Source organism: Sminthopsis crassicaudata, chromosome 2, assembly GCF_048593235.1.
Source record: "Sminthopsis crassicaudata isolate SCR6 chromosome 2, ASM4859323v1, whole genome shotgun sequence".
Lineage (NCBI taxonomy): Eukaryota > Metazoa > Chordata > Mammalia > Dasyuromorphia > Dasyuridae > Sminthopsis > Sminthopsis crassicaudata.
The window spans coordinates 682,343,069-682,363,632 of NC_133618.1; the positions used below are offsets into that span (position 1 = coordinate 682,343,069).

The window sequence follows — 20,564 nt, forward strand, 5'->3', positions numbered from 1 at the left end:
AGGCCCCGCGCAGGTCTGTATAAAACGAGCTCTTTGCCGGATAAGTGGGAGTGGGCGCTGGGGAGGCTCTGTCCGGAGTCTGGGAGGCGGTCCGGGGGTGGGGCTTGCCCACCAGGAGCCCAGGGATGGAGGGTTTTGCTCATGGAAGCACAGAGATCGCTGGGGATGGAGGCGTAAAGAGCCTGGAGAGGCTGCAGGGGAGGTAATGAAGGGCTCCGGGGGCCCCCAGTGAGCTCGGGCCCGTGCCGGGGATGACCCCTCGGGTGGCTACTGGAGCAGGGAAGGGGGGGCCGACAGAGGCTGGGGCCGCCGCCCGAAGGCTCACCCAGCGGGCAGTGACGGGCACGGGGATGTGCCGGGGCAGGGTGGGCAGCGAGAGGCCGCTGAGGGCCGGAGGCGAGGGCCTGGGGGGGTGGAACGGGCTGACGCCCTTAGCAGGAAGGGGGCAAGCCTCCAGCGTGGCCACAGCACGGTCCCCCTGGGCCCCCCCACTCCCCGCTCCAGAGGAACCCACAGTAGCCGAGCCATCGTCCGGGCCCTGGACACCATTTGGCCCGTCATCCAGCGCGGCGAGCGGCCCATCCGTGCCCGTGGCTGGAAGGCGGAGCATGTTGGCGGCGTTGTGGGGAGGCTCACGTGGGGTCTCCCGGGACCTTCCGGAAGTCAGTGGGAAGCGAGACCCACGTTTCGGACCGGGGGAGGACAGACGGGCTCCTCTCGGACCCGGCAGATGTCCGGCCCCTACTTCTGGGCTTCCCACCTGGTCCCAAGCTCTTCCGGGAGGCCGGGGCCGGGGCCCCCACCTTGCCCTTTCCCCTCCAAGCAGGCGTTCCCGGGCAGTTCCTGGATGGATCCAGTGGGGCAGGGGGGGGGGGCTTCCTCAGGAGGGCCGTGGGGAAATGGCCTTAACTTGCTTCCAAACAGGATATCTCAGAATAGCCGGGGCCTCTTCCCCGGCTCTGCCCGAGGCCCAGGAAGCCCAGCCCCCGGAGGGGGTGCCGGCCTGTTTTGGGGTGTTCTCCTTTCCGAGGAGGCCATTTTCCCTGCAGTCCCTGGGGCAGACGCTCCTCCTCCTGTGTCACCCCATGGGGGTGGGGAAGCCCTCAAGCGGGGGACCCTGCTTGGGCCTTGGGGTGCAGGGGGTGGGGAAGCTGGGGCGGGGGTGCACGGAGAGGGCCGGTGCGGGGGAAGCGGCTTTGGTTCCCTAGGAAGGAGGGTCCCCTTCGAGCGACCCTGGGGTGAGGGAGAGGGGCGGGAGCTCGAGTCCCGGACACGGGGGCTGGGTCAGCCCGGTTCGTGCTCAGGCCAGGCCCTTCCGCCCATGTGGGGTCAGTAGTCCCGGCCACATCTCCCCCCCCCCCGGGACTGCAGACCGGACCCTTCATCTTCCCTTCCACGTGCCCCTTTGCTACCAAACTTTGACCTCCGCGTTGTCCTGGTCTCCTCCCTCCCCCTTAGCCCCCACACATAGTCTGTAATCAGGCTGCTCTATTTCAGCATTTATTAAGCACCTACTGTATGCTGGGCATTTCCTGCCAGTTGTGTACTGTGCGTTGCCATAAATAATGAGTCGCCACATAACGCACTAATGTCGCTCTTCAGTTTGCAAAGTCCCTTGTGAGTGCTCCCCGGCTTTGTCCTCACGACTGGCACGGAGAAGGAACCGGAGGCAGCAGAGGCTGAGCGGCCGGCGCAGAGTCTCCGGCGGTGTCTGTGGCTGGACTTCACTCAGGGTTCCTTGCTGCGGGTGTCCCCTGGCCTGAGGAGGCCGGATGCGGGCCCGTCCTCACGGTCTGGCTCCGGCCAGCGGGGCCGCGGCGCCCTGGGCAGACGCCCGGCTCTTCCCGCCTTCCATCGGCTCCTTTACCGCCCCGGTCTCCCCGTGGCCGCCCGGTTTCGTCCAAGCCCTGACGCTCGTGGCTGCTGGGGTTTGCCAGGCTTCTCTGCCCGGTGCCCCCTCAGCAAGGGGCCCCGCCCGAGGTGGGCGATGGAGCCGAGTTACCCCGAAATCCCGGGCTCTCCCGACCCTCGCCCTCAGGGGCCGGTGATGGGGAAGGATCGGGCCGCCCAGGTCGTCCGCCGGCGGGTCCTTGATGACTTGGCCCGGGAGCTGCAGGGACCCCCTGGCAAAGGGGCCGGCGACCGAGCTGGGGGGAGTTTGGGCCCCCTCCTCCCTCCGCCTGTGCCCCTCTGCTCTGCCCCAGCCCCGCCCAGCTCTGGAATTCCTCCCGGGGCTGGGGGTGAGCGCGGGGGCACGCCCGCCTGGGCACACCTGCCTGGGCACGCCCGGCCGGCCGCTGGGCTCCTCCTGCTCCGGGGGCCCAAACTCAGCCCTTCCAGCTCCAGGCAGGCTGGACCTGGGTTTCCTCCGGGTGTGTGAGCGTGTGTGCATGTGTGTGTGCGGCAGCCTTGGGGCTCGTGCCCCCCCCAGCTCGGGGCGCTCACGGCACTGCCGGCCCGCGGGTGAGAGGGGTCAGCCTTGCACCAGAGGTCAGCAGGACGCCCTCTGCTGGCCGGGGAGCCCCGCCGCCCCTCCCCGTCCTGAGGTGGGGGCCCCGTGGACGGCTGTCTCCCGGCCCTTTTGGTGTAACGAGGATCCGTCTCCTTGGGAGGACCGTCTCCTTGGGAGGACCGTCTCCTTGGGAGGACCGTCTCCTTGGGAGGACCGCCCCCGGCCCAGCCCTCGTGCCCAGCCGGGGAGGGCGCCCTTCTCGGGGCGTGCTGGGGCCCGGCTCCCTGTGCCTCGCTCTGGCCCAGACGGTCTGAGGCCCGGGTGCTGAGTCTGTGTAAGGAGCTCACTGGGACGGGAAGGGGAGCAGGGTCCCTGCACCCGACTTGTGCTCACGCTGCGCTCTCCCTGCAGCCCCGCCCCCGCCCCTGGGGCCCGGGCAGAACGGCTCTGTCTATATGGCCCCCACTGTGGAGAGCCCGGCCCCGGGGGGCGGCCCGAAGTCCCCGCTGCAGTCTGGCCCAGAAGGCTTGGCCAGAGCCCCGTCCTGGGGCCGGCTTCGCTCCGCGTGAGGCGGGATGTGTGCTCCGGATAGGAAGGGAGGTGGGGGGCTCCCCAGGACCCCTGGGCGGGCGGAGTGTGGGTGCACAGGGTGCGTACGTGGCTGTGCCCACGTGAGGATGCGCGTTTGCCCACATACGTGTGCGCGCCCTCAGCTCTGCTCCCATTTTAGAGGGAAGGAGGGCGTGTCCGCGGACATTGATTCTGAGCGGGGGCGGGCCCGGCCCCCCGGAGCCCCCGGCCCCCCGGAGCCCCCGGCCCTGCCCAGCCTCGGTGGGGGACAAGGACCGGCCCGGAGGCTGCTCCGTGAGGGGTGGGGGACGACCGTGGCCTCCCCGCTGTTCCAAGAATGAGACCCTCCCTGTCTGGGCTCCAGGGGCTCCTCCGCCTGCTCCCTGCCCCCTGAAGTCATTAGGGTTATTTCTAGATGTTCCTGCGCGCATGAGACCCGCCTGGGTGGCTGCGGCAGCGCCCGAGGCTTTCCTCCTCTCCGGGGGCCTCGGTCCCATTTGGGGAGCCCCTGCCCGAGGCCTTTGCCCTAATTTAAGGGAGTCTCCCCGGCGTCTTCCCCGCGTTTGCTTTTGCAGTTTTCCGGGGTGGGGGTGGGGGGACAGGCCTGGCCCTGGCCCCGTGTCCGAGGCGCCCCGGCCCCCGTGCAGGCCCTTTCCAGCCGGGCCGTGTGGGTGAACAAGCCTCTGTTTCCTTCCTCCAAAGACTATTTTTAGCCCGGAAGGCCCCGGGCCCGCCGGCTCTCCAAAGGAAGCGTCCTCGGCCGGGATAAGCGGGAGCCGGGGCAGGATTTCCTGTGGAAACTTGTGTTCATCTTCCAGGACGGCGGCCCCAGACGGTGGCAGCCGGTGCCCGAGGGAGCGCCAGGGAGAGCGCCAGGGGCGGCTGCCGAGCCTGGCGGAGGAGTGGGGGATTCCCTGCGCCCACTTTAGGCCCCAGCCCCATGTCTCCCCCGGGGGCTCCTCTGGTCCCTGCCCTGGTCCCTCCGGGGCATCTCAGGCCGGGCAGCAGCTTGTCCCTGGGGGGGGGGCTGGTCACCGGGGGATCTCTTCACTTCCCTCCCGGCTCTCACTCCCTAATGTGTGGGAAACAGAGTGATGGGTGGATTGGGGGCGCAGTGGGGAGGGAGAAACCTGGCCGTCTGATCTTTGCCCTACGCCCTGCCTGGCCACGTCCTGAGGAGGAGGATGACCCGGACTCAGGCCCTCCCTCACGTGGGAAGCTGGGGACATCAGAGCCTGGCCAGCCCGGACGGCATGGGGGCTTCCCTTTCTGACTGCGAGGGGCAGTTACTGCAGGCCGGGGGGGGTGTGACAGGGGGCAGTTATTGCAGGCCAGGGGGGGTGACAGGGGGAAGTTACTGCAGGCCGGGGGGGGGTGACAGGGGGCAGTTACTGCAGGCCGGGGGGGGGGGGTGACAGGGGGCAGTTACTGCAGGCCGGGGGGGGTGACAGGGGGAAGTTACTGCAGGCCGGGGGGGGGTGACAGGGGGCAGTTACTGCAGGCCGAGGGGGGGGGGTGACAGGGGGCAGTTACTGCAGGCTGATGGGGGGGGTGGCGACCTGCCCGTGGCCGTGGACCTGGGCCTCCTCCAGCCAAGGCCACCTGGAGCAGATGGGGCCAAGGGAGATGGGGGGGATCCTCCGGCCGAGGGCCTCTCTCAGGCTAGAGCCACCAAGAGCGGCTGCTTTGGTGGGAATAAAGATCCTCCAGGTTCCACTGCCTCCTTTTAGCTCAGCCCTCAAGGGCCCCGCCTCCCGCTGCTCTCTTCCTGATGGTCCTCCCTACGGTCCTCCAGCTCTCCCTGTGGCGACTTAATGGTCGGCACAACCCCTTGGACCACCTGGAGCTTGGCAGAACCTCCCCCCGCCCCCCAGGAGGCCTGGGATAAATGGCACGTTTGAATTTGAATTCGGTTATTTCTACTTAAGGCAGAAGAGTTTGGGGGTCTCTCGTCCACGGCCCAAGCTCGCAGGCTGGCTCCCCTCGGGAATCCCAGTGGCCAGGCTGGGCGGCCGGGCTGGTGAGGGGCCGGGGGGCCCCGGGGGGGGGGAATCTTTGCTGCTCGGGGGACTCGTGAGCCCCGCTGCGTCTGAAGAGCACGGAGAGCGCGGGGGACAGGAGGGGGGCAGCGGGCAGAGTGAGCTCAAAGCCAACCCCATCCACGAGCCGGCTGGGAGGCCTCCGGCAGGGCCCTGCACCTGTTTGATCAGTGGCGTCTGCCCATGACAGGAGTCTAATGAGTGCTGGTTCCCTCCTCCCTCCTCCCTCCTCCCTCCTCCCTCCTCCCTCCTCCCTCCTCCCTCGCTGGTGGGTCTGCGTTTGTGCTTCTGAGAAGGCCGGTGAGTGGAGCCAGCTCCTGCAGGGGTAATGGAGAAGGATCTTCAAATGAAAGTCCTCGAGGGAGGATTTATCCAGCCAGTCAATCAGCAGACATTGATTAAGCACTTGCTGTGTGCCAGTCAGGGGCTGGGGCTGGGCCAGAGATGGATCCTTCTGCCGCATCCTGGAGACCACTCCCCACAGCCTGCCAGGGCCACCCTCCGGTCTGCCCCTGAGGTCTCTCAGGAGCCAGAGCCAGAACTGGAATCAGAACCTGAGCTGGAGCCAGAGCTGGAGCCAGAACTGAAGCCGGAGCCAGAACCGGAGCCAGAACTGGAGCTGGAAACTGAGCTGAAGCCAGAGCTGGAGCCAGAGCCGGAACCAGAACTAGAACCAGAGCTGGAGCCAGAACCAGAGCCAGAACTGGAGCCGGAGCCAGAGCTGGAGCTAGAACTGGAGCTGGAGCCAGAACCGGAGCCAGAACTGGAGCCGGAAACTGAGCTGAAGCCAGAGCTGGAGCCAGAGCTGCAACCAGAACTAGAACCGGAGCTGGAGCCAGAACCAGAGCCAGAACTGGAGCTGGAACCTGAGCTGGAGCCAGAGCTGGAACCAGAACTAGAACCGGAGCTGGAGCCAGAACTGGAGCCGGAAACTGAGCTGAAGCCAGAGCTGGAGCCAGAGCCGCAACCAGAACTAGAACCAGAGCTGGAGCCAGAACCAGAGCCAGAACTGGAGCCGGAACTGAAGCTGGAGCCAGAACCGGAGCCAGAACTGGAACCAGAACCTGAGCTGAAGCCAGAGCTGGAGCCAGAGCCGCAACCAGAACTAGAACCGGAGCTGGAGCCAGAACCAGAGCCAGAACTGGAGCCGGAACCTGAGCTGGAGCCAGAGCTGGAACCAGAACTAGAACCGGAGCTGGAGCCAGAACTGGAGTTGGAGCCAGAACTGGAGCCAGAACCTGAGCTAGAGCCGGAACCTGAGCCAGCCGGGCTGAGGCCGTGGTCTCCCCGAGGCTCCTCACTGAGGGGGAGGCCGGCTTAGGGGCCCGCGAGCTTTCTGCAGCTCAGATTCGTCGTGGGCCCTGGATGAGGCCTCGGGAGCCCGGGCTCCCTCATGGGCCAGCGGTGGTGGCCAAACCCTGGGTGCTCCTGCACCGCAGCCTGGTCCGGGCCTCTGGAAGCGGTGACAATGCTCAGGGAAGGGGCTCCCGGGGCAGGGGCTGCCCAGGCCGCCCTGTGCTATGGGGAGCCCCGGGGACCAAGGCCTGACTCGGTGTCCCAGAGAAGCCTCAGTGCGCCTCTTGTATTTCTCCCCAAGCTGAGGGTGACTTTTCCAAGGGCGCCGAGCCCGTGGCAGTGAGTGCCCCTTCGCAGCTTCTGCCGCCTTTGAGGGCAGCGGCCACTGAACTTCCTGGTCCTTGTTTCCTCCCAAGGGAGACGAGGGGGATCGGGGTCTTCTGAGGTCCTCAGTGCTGTAGGTCAGTCTCCTTGCCCCGCCCCTCCCCCGGCACTTCCCGAGCCGCCCTGTGCCCCCCAGAGGCCTTGGGACGCCCCAAGAGCAGAGGGCCGGACGCCTGCCCTGTGGCCAGCCCTTCCTTCTCCCTCCTCTTCACCAACGTCCACGGGCGGGCCGACTCGGGCCCCTTCGCAGATAGCCGCCTTTATTTACTGGCATCTGGGGCAGAGCAGAGCAGGCCGGCTGGGTCTGAGCCACGCGCCCCCCGTGAGCGCGGTGACGACCGTGGCAGTGTGGGGGGCCTTGGCGGAGAGGGGCACGAGGCTGGCCAGGACCCGCCTGGGAGAGCAGGCCTTGGGGAGGGCCCGAGGCGGTGTCTTGCAAGACGCTCCTGCGCTGGGGAAGCCTGAATTTCTGCGCGGAGGGTGGGCGCACTCCGCCGTGCTGTTAGACGGAGCTGACGCCCTCCCAGTGAGACCTGATGTGTCGGGCTTGGAGCCGGACTGAGAGACTTGGAAGTCGCGGGCGAGTTATCACTGCTCAGCTGGAAAAGAATTCACCATTCCTCTGCGTGTATTTGTGAGTGTGTGAGTTTGTGTGTGTGGGGGAGAGACGGAGAGACACAGAGACAGAGTGAGACAGAGACAGAGACAGAGTGAGATAGCCACAGAGAGTCCCCTTTTCTTCACCTCTCTGCTCTGGGGGCGGGTCCCAATTTGTTATTCTTGATAACGACCCACCCTAGGGGACGGTAATAGCTTCCAGTGGGAACTCTGCCGAGGAAGAGCCCTTTGGGCTGGGCCCTGCACCTCCAGGGAGCCAGAAGAAATGGCCTCTGGTTGCTTAGCGGGAGGGGGGGAGCGCCTCTCTCTCCCCTTTGGGCCGAGGATTGTTGGGGGAAAAAGCGGCGTCTCCTGGTCCTCCAGAGCTCCAAGGCGATCTCTTGGTTTCTTACAAACATGGGCCACGGGTTGGGCCAGGACCGGAACCGCCACTAACTTGGAGTTGCTTCCTGGAGTCAGCAATCGTGAAAGCCCACCCTGGATCTGAGACTGTGACAGGAGTGCCCCTTTGCTGGGAGTGTTGGGGTTCTGCCCATTTTCCAGATGAGGAAGCCCGAGGCAGGAGCCATTGAGTCTGGCCCTTGGTCTAAGATCCATGGCCAGCCAGAAGTTCCAGTTGCCTTTCCTTTGGTAGAATAAGGGACCGGGGGTCCTTTGTCCAGGCTTGCGTGTGGAATAATCTGGGGCTGGTGGTCCATGACTCAGGCCGTCCGTGGCTCAGGCTGTCTGTGGCTCAGGCTATCCGTGGCTCAGGACATCTGTGGCTCAGGCCGTCCGTGGCTCAGGCCGTCTGTGGCTCAGGCTATCCGTGGCTCAGGACATCTGTGGCTCAGGCCGTCTGTGGCTCAGGCCGTCCGTGGGTCAGAACGTCTGTGGCTCAGGCCGTCCGTGGGTCAGAACGTCTGTGACTCAGGCCGTCTGTGGCTCAGGCCGTCCGTGGCTCAGGCCGTCTGTCGTTCAGGCTGGTGAGGCGAGCAGACCCTCCTCAGGACCACCTTTCAGAGAGTTAAAGCAGATGGTAGATGTGGCTCAGAACAGTGGACCGGGCCAGTCTCCCTCCCCCCTTCCCCGCTGTCCCAGGTGAGGGACCCCCAGCAGGCTCCTGCCTCCTCCAGTCCCTGAACCCAGGTTACACTTTCCTTTCTCCTGGGACCCACGGAATGAGTATCAACATTGTATCCTGAGCCAGGCCGGGCTGTGGCAGGGAGGCCTGGAGAGGCCGCCTCCTCTTCCCGGCTGCAGGAGCCTCCGTCTCCTGTAGTGGATGTGGGGAGGTGAGCGCCAAATCTCTAGAACCAAGTGTTCCAGGCGGCGGGGGAGAGAGCTTTGGCTGAGGCTCCTGGCTGGAGGAGGGCAGGGGGAGGGGCGGGACAGGGGCGGGGCGGGGGAGGGGCAGGGGCAGAGTGCCGGGCCTCCAGGAGCCCAGGTTGGTTGGTTCAGTGGCCCCACTTTGGATCTGAAGACTTGAGTGTGAGTCTGGCTTCATTCACTCAACAGCTTATGACCCTGGGCAGGGGATCCAAGCCTGTCCGCCTCCGTTTCCTCAGCTGGGAAATGGGGGTACGAGCACCTACCTTGAGGCGGGAATCCGCTGAGAGACTGGTCCGTGCTGGGCACACAGTGGGTGCCACATAAGTGCCCCCCCCAGTGTCCAACAGCCCGAGGCCCTTTTCTTCACAACATTCCTTCCGTTTAAAAATAGCCCGGGCAGAAATGGTCTCCCGAGGACGCACCTCCTCCGGGTGTGGCAGGAGGCCCGCCTGTCAGGAGCGGGAAGGTGCCCGGCCGCCGAGGCCGGACGAGCCAGTCAGTGTTTCTGTCCCGGCCCGGCTGCTTCCGGCCGCCTTTCTTAGGATTAGAGAAAGGACACGGCTCTGTGTGTGAGAGAGACGGAGACAGAGACGCACAGAGAGACCCAGAGAGACCGTCAGAGAGAGAGACAGACACACAGCAACAGACGGAGAGATAGAGAGAGACAGAGACAGAGACAGAGAGAGACAGAGAGAGAGACAGAGACACAGAGCAACAGATGGAGAGATAGAGAGAGACAGAGACAGAGACAGAGAGAGACAGAGAGAGAGACAGAGACACAGAGCAACAGATGGAGAGATAGAGAGAGACAGAGACAGAGAGAGACAGAGAGAGACAGAGAGAGAGACAGACACACAGAGCAACAGATGGAGAGATAGAGAGAGACAGAGACAGAGAGAGACAGAGAGAGAGACAGACACACAGAGCAACAGACGGAGAGATAGAGAGAGACACAGAGAAGCAGAGAGAGACAGAGAGAGAGACAGAGACACAGAGCAACAGATGGAGAGATAGAGAGAGACACAGAGAAGCAGAGAGAGACAGAGAGAGAGACAGAGACACAGAGCAACAGATGGAGAGATAGAGACACAGAGAGACAGAGACACAGAGCAACAGATGGAGAGATAGAGAGAGACAGACAGAGAGGGAGACAGAGAGATAGACACAGAGACAGAGACAGAGCAACAGATGGAAAGATAGAGAGAGACACAGAGAAACAGAGAGAGAGACAGAGACACAGAGCAACAGATGGAGAGATAGAGAGAGACAGAGACAGAGAGAGACAGAGAGAGACAGAGAGAGAGACAGACACACAGAGCAACAGATGGAGAGATAGAGAGAGACAGAGACAGAGACAGAGAGAGACAGACACACAGAGCAACAGACGGAGAGATAGAGAGAGACACAGAGAAGCAGAGAGAGACAGAGAGAGAGACAGAGACACAGAGCAACAGATGGAGAGATAGAGAGAGACACAGAGAAGCAGAGAGAGACAGAGAGAGAGACAGAGACACAGAGCAACAGATGGAGAGATAGAGACACAGAGAGACAGAGACACAGAGCAACAGATGGAGAGATAGAGAGAGACAGACAGAGAGGGAGACAGAGAGATAGACACAGAGACAGAGACAGAGCAACAGATGGAAAGATAGAGAGAGACACAGAGAAACAGAGAGAGAGACAGAGACACAGAGCAACAGATGGAGAGAGAGAGACACAGAGAGACAGAGACACAGAGCAACAGATGGAGAGATAGAGACAGACAGAGAGGGAGACAGAGAGAGACAGAGAGACAGAGACACAGAGCAACAGATGGAGAGATAGAGAGAGACAGACAGAGAGACAGACACAGAGCAACAGATGGAGAGATAGAGACAGAGAGAGACAGAGACACAGAGCAACAGATGGAGAGATAGAGAGAGGGAGACAGAGAGAGACAGGGACAGAGACAGGAGAAGAGAGACACAGAGAGTGGACACAGAGAAGTCGTGGACAGAAATGACTCTCCAGCCTCATTTCTCTGAATAAGAACATAGCGAGCCAGCAAAGCTTTAGGAGGCTGGTGCCGGCCCAGTCCAGCAAACATTAAGCTCCTCGGGAGGTGATGGAGCGGGGTCCGGCCCCAGGGGCTTCTGTCCCCCTGAAAGGGCAGCCTGTGCTGGGGTACGGGGGAGGGAGCCTCTGTTGCTCCTGGGGCCGCCAGGCAGGGCTCCCGCACACAAAGGGAGGCCACGTTCACTTTGGGTTCTTGGAGCTGCCTCCGAATGAATCCGGAGGAGAGACTTGAGCCTGCCCGCTGCCTCTGTGTGGAGGGAGGGCGCAGGCGGGCAGTGTGGGGGGCGTGCTTGGGGGAGGGGGAACTGGGCCTTGCCTGTGAGAGTCCGGGCGCCTCTGGGTCCTTCCCGTGCCTGGCACTTCCCCCCGCATTTCTGAGGGTCTCACCCAGACGTTGGATGCTCCGGAGACCAGCAAGCCTTGGGCTTTGCCCCAGAGGAAGGGTCCCGGCCTCGAGCCCCTTTCTGCTCCGGGGTCTGGGGAGGAGCTGGGAGCCTGGGAAGCCCCGAGGGAGCCCCGGACGCCAGTCCAGCAGGGTTTCCTGGCCCTGGACCTACTGAACCGGTGTCAGGACTCTGGAGATTCTTGAGGTGCAGGGTCGGAGGTTGGCAGGAGAGCGTGGGTCCCGCTGGGCCTCCCCCTCCCACAACTTCTTTTAACCTTTTTATTTTAAAGTTCTGAGTTCCACGTTCTATCCCTCCCTCCCCTTCCCCCCCTCGAGATGATCCAAGTTGACAGACGCAGAACATTTGTGAAGCAGTCGTTTTGTACGAGAAGACTCGAAGAAAGGGAAAAATGAAAGAAAAAAGGAAACCCGCCTGCGTCAGCCTGTCCTCAGTCAGGGGAGGTGGAGGGTGCGCTCGAGGCCGGGATGGGCTCAGCTCCCTGTGCGGCTGAGAAGAGTCACTCAGCTCGTCCTCCGGCGGTCACCGGTGCCGCCTTGTCCCGGTTCTCGGCACCCACGGCGCGCGGTTCATGTCAGTCTCTCCGGCTTTTCCCCAGTCGTCCTGCTCGGCACTCTCCTGGCGCAGCGGCGGCCCAGCACGCTCCTCTAGCCAGTGACGGGCCTCCCTTCGCTTTCCGATGCTTTATCCAGCACACAAAGAGCCGCTGTCCACAGCTTTGTACAAACAGGTCCTTTTTCCATTTTTGGATGCCTTTGGAAATAGACTTAGCAGAGGTATCAAAAGGTCTGGGACCAAAGCTGGATCAAAGGGTCTGCGCAGTTTTAAAGCTCTTTGGGCATAGCTCCAAATTGCTCTTTGAAATGGTTGGATCAGTTCGCAACTCCACCAACAATGCACCAGCATCCCCCTTTTCCCACATCCCCTGCGGCAGTCAACTTTTTTCTTTCTTGTCATATTAGCCATTCTGACAGGAGTGAGGTGCTGCTGGAGCTGCTTTAATTTGAATTTCTTTGATCAGCAGTGGTTTAGGACTTTGTTTTTCTTTTTTTAAGGAGACTATTGATAACTGGGTTTTTTCTTTTTTCTTTTTTTTTTTTTGGTCTGAAAATTGCCTCCTTGTATCCTTTGATCATTTATCAATTGGAAATGACTTGTATTCTTATACATTTGACTCAGTTCTTTATATATTTGAGAAATGAGGCCTTTATCAGAGATACTAGTTTCAAATTCTACCCTGTCCTTACCTCCAGCACTTTTGTGTTTTCCTTATAATTTTGATTGGCTTTGTTTATACTAAAGCTTTTTACATTTTATGTAATCAAAGTGATCTATTTTACATTTTCTAAAGTTCTTTATATCTTCTTTGGTACTAAATTCTTCTGTCTATAAATCTGACAAATTATTCCATGCTTTCTTAATTTATGGTATCACCCTTCATCACACCCAGTTTGACCTTTTCTTGTTATACAGTGTGAGATATTAGCCCATAACTGGTTTCTGCCATAGTTTTCTAGTTTTCCTAGCAATTTTTGTCAAATAATGAGTTTGTATTCCAAAAGGTTGGCTCTTTGGGTTTATCATATACTTGATTACTATGGTCATTTACTATCATGTATTTCATATTTCATCTATTTCATTGATTTATCAGTCTGTTTCTTAACCAGTACCAGATTGTTTAGATAATTACACTTTTATAATGCAGTTTGAGATCTAGTATGGCTAGATCACATTCTTTTGCCTCTTTTTTTTTTTTTCTAGTTGATTCCCTTGATTTCCTTGAGCTTTTGTTCTTCCAAATGAATTTTTCATTTTTCCTAGCTTTATAAAATAATTTTTGATAATTTTATTAGCATGGCACTGAATAAATGAATTTAGGTAGAATTGTAATTTTCATTATATTGGCTTGGCCTACCATGAGCAACGAATGACTTTGTGTGAAAAGTGTTTTGTAAATGTATTCATAGAGATCCCAGGTTTGTCATGGCAGGTAGATTCTCAAATACTTTTTATTGTCTTTCTAATTTCTTTCTATTTCTTGCTGTTTGAGTTTGTTGATAATATATATAGAAAGGCTGATGATTCATGCGGGTTTATTTTGTCTCTTGCAACTTGGCCAAAGTTGTTAATAATATCAAGTATTTTTTAGTTGATTCTCCAGGATTTTCTAAGCTTAATATATCATCTGAAAAAAAAAGTTTTCTTTCCTCATTGCCTATTCTAATTCCTTTAATTTCTTTTTCTTATTGCTAAAGATAACATTTTAATACAATATTAAATAATAGAGATGATAATGGACATTTTTGCTTTACCTCTGATTTTATTGGGAAGGCTAATTTTAGCTTATTCTAACTATTAGAGATAATGCTTTCTGATGGTTTTAGGTAAGTATTACTTATTTTAAGGAAAGCTCCATTTATTTCGATTTATTGTTTTTAATAAGAATGGATGCCTGTATTTGGTCAAAGTCTTTTTCTACATCTATTGATGCTGTTAGTTTTGTTATTGATATAGTCAATTATGCTGGTAGTTTTCCTGGTGTGGAACCAGCCCTGCATTCTTGTTATAGATCACAAAGATCATAATGTATGATTTTTGTGATATATTCCTATAATCTCATTGCTAGTATTTTTTTTAAATTGCATTAATATTCATTAGGGAAATTATTTTATAATTTTCTTTTTCTCTTTTGGCTTTTTCTGGTTTAGGCAACAGTATCATATTTATGTTATAAAAAGAATTTGGTGGGACTCCTTATTTGCCTATTTTTCTAAATAGTTTATATAGTATTAGGATTTTTTGTTCTTTAAGAGTTTAGTAGAATTTGATTTTGAATCCATCTGGTCCTGAAGATTTTTTCTTAGGAAGTTCATCGATGGCTTGTTCAATTTATCTAATTTTGGGTTAAGTGTTTCTACTTCTGTTGAACTGGGTTATTTATATTTTCGTATGTATTCATCCATTTCATTTAGACTGTCAAATTTATTAGTATATAATTTGGCAAAATAATTCCTAACAATTGTCTTAATTTCCGCTTTATTGATGAATTCATTCCTTTCATTTTTAATGCCACTAACTTGGTTTTCTTCTTTCCTTTTTTAAATGAGATTAACCAGTGGTTTATCTAAAAAAAAAAACAACAAACCCAACCCAATTAGTTTTGTTATTTCAGTGGGGTTTTTTTTTAGTTTTGAAATATCTCTTTTGATTTTTTTTGATTTCTAATTTAGTGTTTAATTGGGGATTTTTAATATTTTAGTTGCATGACCAATTTGTTCTGCTTTTTTCCTCTATTTTATTGATGTAAGCAATTACATTATATATATATATATATATATATATATATATATATATATATATACATTTCCTTTAAGTACCTCTTTGGATGTTTCCCATAAATTTTGGTTTGTTGTCTTATTTCTGATCTTTGACCCACTTGTTTTTTTAGGATTAGATTATTTAAATTCCAATTTTTAATCTCTTTCCATTGTTCATTATTGAATTTTTTTTTTTTTTTGCAGTTATGACCCACAAAGGATGCGTTACGTATTTCTGTTTTTCTGCATTTGGTTGTGAAGTTTTTATGTCCTAATGTAGCGTTTATTTTTGTGTAGGTACCACATAATGCTGAGAAAAAGGAATGTTCCTTTCTATTCAATTTTCTCCAGATAATTTTATTCACTTAACTTCTTTCTTGTTTATTTTTTGGTTAGACCTAACTAGTTCTTAGGAAAGTTGAGGTCTCACACTTATATAGTTTTATCTAATTCTCCCTGTACCTTGTTCAACTCCTTCAAAAATTTAGATGCATTTTCCTTAGGTGAACATGTGTTTAGTATTGTCAGTGATACTTTTCAATGAGATATAGTTTCATTTTTTTTATCTCTTCTAATTTTTGGGTTTTGCTTTGTCTGAGGTGATTGCTAACCCTGCCCTTTTTTGCTACAGTTGAAACATAATAAACTCTGCTTGAGCCTCTTACCTTTACCCTGTGTGTACCTCTCTCCTTCAGAAGTGTTTCTTATAAATAACATATTATAGAAATCTAATATTTAATCCATTCTGCTAATTGTTTCCATTTTGTGAGTTTATTCTATTCACATTTATAGTTATAATTGTGTATTTCCATCCATGATATTTTTCACTTATCTCTTTGTCTCTTATTCTATCCCACCCTTTCCCTCCTCAGTAGTTTCCACTTCTGACCCCACCTTCCCTAATATACCTTCCTTTTTGTCAGTCATCTCTCCCCCTTCTGTTATCCCTGTCCCTTTTTTACTTCCTTATTGTGTAAGACAGATTTTTCTATCCAACTGAATGTGTCTGTTATACCCATTTTGAATCAATTTTACTTTGCCAGTAAACTCCTTTCTTTTCCATCTTCTTATTTTAATAATTTTCTTGTGTCTTTTGTGTAAGATAATTTATCCTATTCATTATCCCCCTTCTTAATTCCAGTGCATTTTTCTTTCTATTTTTTTTTTTTTTGGAGTGGAGTATAGTCACCTTTTATCCACACCCTCTATGTTCATAATACTTCTGATTGCTCATATGATAATAAAATTCTTAAGAATTACAAATATTATCTTGCCCTATAGAAATATAAAGTTTAACCTTATTGGATTTCTTATGTTTTTCCTTTCTTGTTTCTTTTTGACCCTTTATATTTTCCCTGAGTCTTGTATTTGGAAGTCAGCATTTTTATTCGGCTTTGTTCTTTTAATCTGAAAAGCTTGAAAGTCCCTTAATTTTGTTTCCCTCTTGAAAGATTACATTTAATTTTTATTAGGTAGGTGATTCTTGGTTGTAATTCTAAAAATTTGCCTTCCAGTATATTGTATTACAAATCTTCCATTTCTATAATGTGGAAACGGTCAAATTCTGTGTAATCCTGAATGGCTCTATGACATTTTATTTTTATTTATTTTGGGGCAACTTGCAATACTTTCTCCTTGATCTGTGAGCTCTGGAATTTGACTGTAATGTTCCTGGTAGTTTTCATTTTGGCATCTCTTTCAGGCAGTGATCGGTGAATTATTTCATTTTCTATTTTTCTCTCTGGTTCTAATATATCACCACAATTTTCTTTGACAACTTTTTGAAAGATGTCCAGACTTTCAGGAAGTCTAGTAATTCTTATATTATCTCTTCCGAATTGGTTTTAAATGTTTTTTTTTTCTTTTAGTCCTGTTTTTGTAGCGAGAAATTTTGCATTTTCTTCTTTTTAAACTTTTGAGTTTCTTTTTATCATATCTTGATGTCCCATAGAGTCATTAGTTTCTTGTTCAATAATGATTTTTAAGGACTTATTTTCTTCAGTGAACTTTTGTACTTCCTGCTCCATTTGGCCAATTCTATTTTTAGGAAATTATTTTCCTTGGCAAATTTTTGTGTATCATTTATTGTGTCATTGACTTTTTTCATGTTTTGTTATGTTTTTCACTGCTCTCATTTTTTCACAGTTTTCCTTCTACTTCTTTAACTTGCTTTTTTTTTTTTTTAATTAAAGCTTTTTATTTACAAAGCATATGCATGGGTAATTTTTCCAATATTGACTCTTGCAAAATCTTTTGTTCCAGATTTTTCCCTCCTTCCCCCACCCCTTCCCCTAGCTGGCAGGTAGTCCAACAAATGTTAAATATGTTGAAATACATGTTAAATCCAATATATGTATACATATTTATACAGTTATCTTGCTGCACAAGAAAAATTAGATCAAGAAGGAAGAAAAAGAAAAACTGAGAAAGAAAATAAAATGCAAGCAAATAACAAGAGAAAGAGTGAGAATGCTACATTTTGTTTTACACTCTGGGTGTAGATGGCTCTCTTCACCATTGAACAAGTGGAACTGATTTGGTTCATCTCATTGTTGAAGAGGGCCCCGTCCATCAGAATTGATCTTCCTATAGTCTTGTTGCCATGTATAATAATCTCCTTCCTGCTTCTGCTCATTTCATTCAGTATCAGATTCTGTCAGTCTCTCCAGGCCTCTCTATATTCACCCTGCTGATCATTTCTTACAGAACAATAATATTCCATAATATTCGTATGCCACAATTTATTCAGCCATATTCCAATTGATGGGCATCCACTCGGTTTCCAGTTTTTTGCACTAAAAAGGGGTGTCGCAAACATTCTTGCAATGTGGGTCCCTTTCCCTCTTTTAAGATCTCTTTGGAATATAAGCCCAGTAGAGACACTGCTGGATCAAAGGGTATGCACAGTTTGGTAACTTTTTGAGCGTAGTTCCAAATTGTTCTCCAGAATGGCTGGATTCTTTCACAACTCCACCAACAATGTATCAGTGTTCCACTTTTCCCACATCCATTCCAACATTTGTCATCATCTTTTCCTTTCATCTTAGCCAATCTGAGAGGTACCTCAGAGTTGTTTTAATTTTCATTTCTCTGATCAATAGTGATTTAGAACACCTTTTCATGTGACTACAAATAGTTTCAATTTCTTCATCTGAAAATTGTCTGTTCATATCCTTTGACCATTCATCAATTGGAGAATAGCTTGAACTATTATAAATTTGAGTCAATTCTCTATTTATTTTGGAAATGAGGCTTTTATCCGATCATTTGGATGTAAAAATGTTTTCCCAATTTATTGCTTCCCTTTTAATTTTTGTCTGCATTAGTTTTGTTTGTACAAAAACTTTTTAACTTAATTTAATCAAAATTATCTATTTTGTGATCAATAATGATTCCAGTTCTTTGGTCACAAATTCCTGCCTTCTCCACAGATCTGAGAGGTAAATTATCCTATGTTCTTCCAATTTTCTTATAAATTTGCACTCTATGTCTAAATCATAAACCCATTTCTACCTTATTTTGTTTCCGGTATTAGCTGTGGGTCTATGCCTACTTTCTGCCATACTTCTTTCCAATTTTCCCAGCAGTTTTTGTCAAATAGTGAGTCCTTATCCCAAAAGCTGAGGTCTTTGGGTTTGTCAAACACTAGATTGTTAGAGTGATTATTTTGTTCTGTCAATCAAACGGATTCCACTGATTGACTACTGTACTTCTTAGATAGTAGCAAATAGTTTTGGTGACCGTTGCTTTATGATATAGTTCTAGATCAGGTATAGCTAGGCCACCTTCATTTGCTTTTCTCTTCATTAATTCCCTTGAAATTCTCGACCTTTTCTTCTTCCAGATGAATTTTGTTGCTATTTTTTCTAGGTCATGAAAATAGTTTCTTGGGAGTCTGATTGGTATAGCACTAAATAAATAGATTAGTTTAGGGAGTATTGTCATCTTTATTATATTGGCTCGGCCTGTCCACGAGCACTGAATGTTTTCCCAGTTGGTTAGATCTGACTTTGTGTGGAAAGTGTTTTATAGTTTTGCTTGTATAGTTTCTGACTTTCCTTTGGCAGATGAATTCCCAAATATTTTATGCTACCAACAGTTATTTTGAATGGAGTTTCTCTTTGTATCTCTTGCTGTTGGATTTTATTAGTGATGTATAAAAATGCTGAGGATTTATCTGGGTTTATTTTGTGTCCTGCAACTTTGCTGAAGGTGTGGATTATTTCTAATAGCTTTTTAGTAGAATCTCTGGGGTTCTCTCAGTATATATATATCATCTGCAGAGTGATACCGTGGTTTCCTCATGCCCCACTCTAATTCCTTCTTTAACTTGCTTTTTAAAATCCTTTAAAAGTTCTTCCAGGTTCTTTTTTGGGCCTTAACCATTTGGACACCATTGTCCTGTTCTAAGCGAGTTCTCGGTTCTCCCCTCTCTGTAATAATTTTATGTGGTCAAGTTCTTTTTTGCTTATTGTTTGCTCATTTGATGTGAGGGGAGGGCTCTGGTCCGCAGTCCCAAGCTTTTGTCTCCGCTGGCTCACCGGCTGGGAGGTGCAGCTGCTGGCTTTCTCCGTGGGCTCCCCATTGGTCCCCCCTGGGCTTCAGCTGCTGGTCTGCCCCGAGGCGGGAAGGGGGGGCTTGCTGTGGAGCCGGTCTCTGCTGGGGACAGGGGTGGGGGTCCAGGTGGGCCTTCGCTGCTGGTGGGATGGGGGCCCTAGGGTGTGCCTGGGGGCTCTGAGTCACAGGAGGGGGGGCCTCATTGGGGGATCCCCGGGCTTCAGCCCCTCCCTCCGCTCCCGGGCCAGCCCTGGGTGGTTTTCTGGAGTTGTCTGGAGGGGGTCTGAGAGGCTTCGGAGGGGTTTTCTCAGGAAGTCCCCAGGAAGCCATCTCCAGAGAGGGCCCGAGGCTGGGGGGGGGAGGGAGAGGCTGGAAGTGGAGGGATAGAAAGAAAGGCCATGGGCAGGCCCGGGCCCTGGGAGGTGTCTCCCCCCCCCTTCTCAGGAACTGCTCCAACCGGGGTCCGCCCCCGCCCCTCCCCCTCCCGGATTTCATCACCTGCCAGTACCGAGAACTCAGGGGCTTCGGGCCGGATGACGCCCTTTTTCCACTGAGCTCCGGCCCAGACCTGAGCGCTCCGAGTTGGCAGCTCCGGGGACTATTTTTAGCTTTTGATTAACATTTAACTCCTGAAGTTCACGTATTCCCTGCTGGGAGCAGATGCTCTGGGGGGTGAGGGGGGAGCGCCGCATCCCCCCCAGGCCAAGAGAGGGGGGCTTGCCCAGCCCCCCTCCCTTCTCACTGCGAACTTCTCAGGACCCTGAGCCTTTCCCTCCCTTGATGTCAGAGCCGGGGACAAGGGCGGTGCTCCGGCCCTTCCCAGGCCCGAGGAGCTGCCCCCCCCCACCGCGGTCTTCTGGGGGGGCCCTGGGGGAAACTGAGGAATGGGGTGGGCAGAGCCAGCCCGGCTCCCCCCCTCCCCTCTCCTGTGCCCTCCCTCCATTCCTTGTCTCCCCTCCTTTCTGCCTCCCTCCCCTCCCCCCTTTCCTTCGTTGTGGTGGCTGACAGTGGGTCCGGCCTGGGGGCCAGGTGAGAACTTTGCCAGAGCGAGACTGGCCCCGGCTTGCCCAGAGCGGGCTCCCCGCTTCCCACTGACTCAGACCGGTTGGACTGGTTCTCACTGGTCCCCACGGGGCCCACGCTCCATACTGCTTTGGCCTTGGTCCTGCTCGGAGATGGGGAGCCCCCAGTTCTCGGGGCTGAGACCCGTCCTCTGGCCCGGCCGCTTCTCTCGGTGGCTTGTTGGTCAGAAGAGGAGCGGGCAGAGTGATGGCCCCGCCCCCGCTCAAGTCTGCAGTGGCCCCCAAGGGCCCCCGGCCCCCATTACCCTGCTGGGCTCAGGAGAGCAGAGGCTAGGGGAGAGGAGCCTCCCTGCCCTGGGCCTCTTCCTCCTGGGCCTCCCCGCCCTGGGCCTCCTCCTCCTGGGCCTCCCCGCCCTGGGCCTCCTCCTCCTGGGCCTCCCTGCCCTGGGCCTCCCCTCCCTGGGCCTCCTCCTCCTGGGCCTCCCCGCCCTGGGCCGCCTCCCCCTGGGCTTTCTCAGCCTGGGTCCCCTTCTCTCCCT

The 20,564-nt window shown here is 53.1% G+C and overlaps 1 protein-coding gene across 1 annotated transcript in view; it reads left to right on the forward strand.

Moving 5' to 3' along the window:
* Positions 1-20,564, forward strand: part of INPP5A (inositol polyphosphate-5-phosphatase A) — a 166,579-nt gene that overhangs the window by 28,509 nt on the left and 117,506 nt on the right. The window lies entirely within an intron of this gene.